Raw genomic sequence first — 4,764 nt, 5'->3', positions numbered from 1 at the left:
TTTCTGACACGCTTCCGCTTTATTCAGCAAATGCACAGGTTTATATAGGGTAAGGCGAGGGTGGAGCCAGGGTGGGGCTCTTGGATTGCTATTGGATAGAGTAAGGCAGGAGCGGAAGCAGGGTGGAGTCAGGCTATTTGGCACATCATTATTGGCCACACGTTAGTTTTAGAATTGTATGCTTTAGGGGCTGAGGCGAATGCAGTCAGGACTTTAGAGGTTTTTGAGAGGAACAATTTATCTGTCTAAAGTCAGATCTCTACACATCAGAGGGGGTGGATTATTCCAGCTCTAATAGGCCTTGGAGTTTTTTCAGGAGAGATGGGTGCGGTGCTCCTGACTCAGCCAGATTTTAACCTGATCCTCAAAAGTACTTAAGTATCTGAGGAACACAGAGGGAGGGCGTAGCTGGAGTGAGGTAGGATGGTGTGAAGAGTGTGAGGAGATGAGGCTCGTAGCATAGCAGTAAGTAGAGGACTATATTAGAGATTTTTGTTCTGAATGAGAGGGAAACCACTGGAGGGTTTTCAGTAGAGGAGTGACAGGATCTGCTGTGATGAAGACTGCACGTAGGGCCTGAAGGCAGAAGGTGTGAAACAGAGAGGGGATAACAGCAATGATCCGGGCATGTGACAGTCATGGCTTGATCCACTGGAGATGGTGCAAAATGGTGAAATTCTTGATTGCCTTTGGGATTTGTTAAAAGCATTGGATATGGACATGAGAGAAAGAGAGAAGTTGAGGATCCTGGGTCTCGTTCTAGAAACCATTGTAATAGTCTTGCCTGACCTGTGGTTTGTGAACTCCCTCTGGTCACAGAACAGAGGATGGAGGGCAGGCAGGAGACCATTATAACAGGTAAGGAGAGAGATAAGGAAAACTATCCAAGCCTGTGTCTGTGAGTTGCAAGGAAAGAATTGTAGTAAAAGAAGTTTGGGAAGAACAAACTATAGAATTTGGTGACTAATGTGTTGGGTGTGATCTGTGTATGATGGTAAGAAATACATAGATTCATGGTAGGGGAGAGAATGAGTGTATTAGTCAGCTTTACCTGATTCAGTTTAGAGGAGGAGAAGTTTATTGTGGCTCATGGTCTTGAAGGTTCAGTCCATCATCAGCTGGTTCCAAGGCAGGAACGTCATGGCAGAAGGACGTGGTAAAGCAAAGTTGCTCAGGTTATGGCAACGGGAAGCAGGGCAAACGGGGGCGGGGGCGATTCTCCCAATGATACACTTTCTCAACTGGGCCCCACCTTTTCATAGCACGTTGAGCTATGAACTCATCAATAGACTAATCCCCTCATGAGTGTAGCACTCCCGTGATTCAACAACCTTCTAAAACCCCTCCTTCTGAACACATGAGACTTTCTGGGGACTTTTTATATCTAAATCATCCCAGTTGAGTTTGGCTTTTACACTGTGAACTTAAAATGTCCGTGGTCTTTGGATGAGAAATACTTTTTCTTAAAAATGTGAATAATTTAAGCCTGTCACTTGGGAAGTAAGAAATAGCTATGAGGCTGTGGGGCCTGTTAGTGTTTTTCGATATTGTGTACTACTTTTACAATAAGACTTCTAGATCTTGCCAAGGATAATGATTTATATGATATATGGTCTTCACACCTGCATATGTGAGCGCCAGGAGAATTAGGAAATGGCTCTAATTGAAATCATCTGGCAGGAATGACTATGCATTTACAGGTGGGTAGAGAAGCCTACTGTGGGATGTGAGAAGTTTCCCCATCTTCTTGCAGTGGTCACACGCTAGGAGGACAGTGTATTAGCTATGAAGTTTGTCTTTCCTCAACAAGCGTGATAAACACATGTATAAATTGCCTTTGTATTTTAAAGCATCGTATAGGGATCCTCATAAGAATCCCTAAATGGGCCTCAAGGCTCCCTTTCAAAGCCATGTGGCATTTTTTTCTGCCTTAGGCAGGATCATATTTAGGATCAGAGGTTATTAATATAAATTTTTTATTGATGTAGGCCAAAGTCTGTCTTCTTTTTCCTTCATAATAAATACAAATTCTTTCTTTGAAGCTCCTTTGTTTGGGAAGTTTGTCTCCCTCATTTGCACACAGAGATTAATCCCATGTTTCCCAAATAAATGGGAAGAAACAGCTAATGGAAATCTGCCCCGAGCCTTGTTGGGTTAAAGCTTTGGGAAGTCACTAAAGCATTTCATGTGGGCAGCAATCTTTGCCCCAGGAAAGGTTATTACAGAGGATCACGATGTCCTCTCAGCTGGCGGAAGAATTCCCTGTGGTCACTCACAGTGGCTAATTGGTGACTGTTGGCTGGAGGCAGATTCCCTCTGTGCCCATTGCTATCATTTACTTGCACCAGCTTTGGAGTCCAGGTCAGTTCAGAATATCCACGACTGTTACCCAGGCTAGGGACCTATGTCGTATCTGGAAAGGTAAACTTTCATCTTCCTGCAATTAAAAGAATCAGTGCCATCTAGCCCAGAAAGGGGAAGCATCCTTCATTTTGGCAACTCCCAGTAGCCATCAGCTTTTTGGGGCGCTTTCATAGCTAATGATTCAGATTATCTTTCTTCCGGGGGGCCTAAAGCAGGATTCGGGGCAGTAACTCAAAGTGTTTGTTGATGGCAGGGCAGGGGTTGGTGGTGCTGAGCTGCCCCCTGGTTCTGTCGCTAGAGCCTTCAAGCAAAATAATCTTCCTGGGCTCCATCAGCAGCAATGGCTACTCTATCTCACCTCAGGGTTTTAGTAAGGGGAAGGTGAAAAATAGATCTAAAATAATTTGAAAATAAATGGAACCTTTTGATGTTTACTCAAAAGGGGAAAAGAGGAAGATTTTGCTGGAGTATTTGGTAGGAAAAAGAGGAAAGAATCAGCTTGGGAATAAGGGGGAGGTTTGCACAGAAGGAAGCACAGATAAGAAGAGCAAGCAGGATACCCTCTGGTGGACAGTGGTTTTCTAGAAGGGCTCCCAGTGACACCCACCTATTGGCCTTCATGCTCCTGCACAATCCTCTTGGCTGTTAGTTGGCTTTAATAGCCTCTTTCTAAGGATCAGAATGTGACCAAAGGGCTGGGACATCACCTTTGAGCTCAGGTTACATCTGGCTGACACTTTCTCATGCTAATGCTCACCTGGGAAGGTGGCTGCCAGGCTAAGAGAATACTTTGGGGAGGGTCACATAGTAAGTAACCAGAGTGGCCTCCAACCAACAGCCCAGGAGGAGTCCAATAACATGTGACAAACCAGAGCTTCCTGACAACCACCATCTGGGCTTGGCAGCAGATCCTGTCCCAGCTGAGCCTTGAGTTGAATGTAGCCCCTGGAAGGATGTGGGTCAAAGCCTTGAAAGCTATTGGACAGAGGGAGAGAGAGAGAGAGAGAGAGAGAGAGAGAGAGAGAGAGAGAGACACATGCAGTTCAGCTGTGTCAAATTTCCTAGCCCATGGAATCTGTAAGATAATAAGTGGGTGTTGTATGAAGCAGTGGTAATTGGGGTAACTTGTATCACCACAGAGAACTAATGCCCCAAGTACTTAGGAAAAGCTAGGTTGGTTTTGGAAATGAAGAAACTTATTGTAATGGGCCTAAAATATTAATCATGTGACCCTGATACGGAAGGAAATGGGGGAAAAAGCCTCCCCAAAGCACTAGAATGGAGAATAGAAAAGTATGGAAATAAACAAGGCAAAAAGTGAGGGACTACTGATTCAGATTTGGTATGACATGGAATTCAGCTACCATCACTAGCGTTTGGTAGAGACTCAAAGGTATGCAAAGGAGGGGAGAGGTATACAGCGGAGTAAAGGGTCCATGCTAGTTGGAAGTCCCTGGCCTGGGGAAAGGGAAGTGGCTTCCTAGAAGTAGGACAGCCTATGTGATTCGGTAGTGATATAGCTGGCTTTCCACAGTTGTTCCTTAAGTTGCAGTATGGACAAAAATCAGTGCAGCTGTCAATTATTAACCTCGACCTAGCCACTTGAGAGCGATTGTTTCAGGAGTTTCTGTTTCACTTCCTGCATTGCTGCTACAAAAAGTGACCTGGCTTTCACAAAATTGATTACAGAGAGCAAGCTGGCTTCAGGCCTGGTCGGCACAGAGAATGGAGTGGTTTCCTGGGCTGGCTGCTGTAGGCTGTGGGTCGGTGTTTGCTTTATATGTGGTCTGGCCGCTGTCCGTTTGTTAGTCAGTCTCTCAGAAGGATGGATAACTCCTAACAAATGATATGCCTAAAGTACATCAAAAAGATCCTCACAAGGGTTTGACATTACAGCCAAAGGAAGGGGAAGGATGAGGAGAACCTGCTAATTTTTCCACAGAGAGTGGTTAAGCAATACCACATTCAGAAGTCTAGGGCCATGTCTCATCACTAGTCTTCTTTACGTTGCTACGTTGCTTATTATCCCTCTTCTTGTCCTTCCATTGCTTGGACCTGAAAGCAATTTGTGAAACTATTTCTATAACACAGTCGGTAAAGATTTCTGTCTGCTTTACTTGGCCCTCCGTGATGTGCTTCTCCACGGAATCTACGTGCAAGGGGACATGGGCCACGCAGCCCTTCTTTCTGGAATCAGTTAAGGGAGAGTCTGTGTCTCCGTGAGCTGGAATGAGTGGCCGTGCCACTTTCTTTACTGTCTCCTTTTCATACAATGTCTTGCACAGTCAGACTGTGTAATTTTTTTCCTTTGCTTTTTACCTGATACTTAACTAGAAAATTACCCTCCACATCCACACAGGAAGGTAAATGCTATCTCATCTCCTTGGTCGAATAAAATAT

The sequence above is a fragment of the Fukomys damarensis genome, unplaced genomic scaffold (assembly GCF_012274545.1).
Source record: "Fukomys damarensis isolate Sample0158 unplaced genomic scaffold, DMR_v1.0_HiC HiC_scaffold_6, whole genome shotgun sequence".
NCBI lineage: Eukaryota > Metazoa > Chordata > Mammalia > Rodentia > Bathyergidae > Fukomys > Fukomys damarensis.
This window is presented reverse-complemented; position numbering follows the sequence as displayed.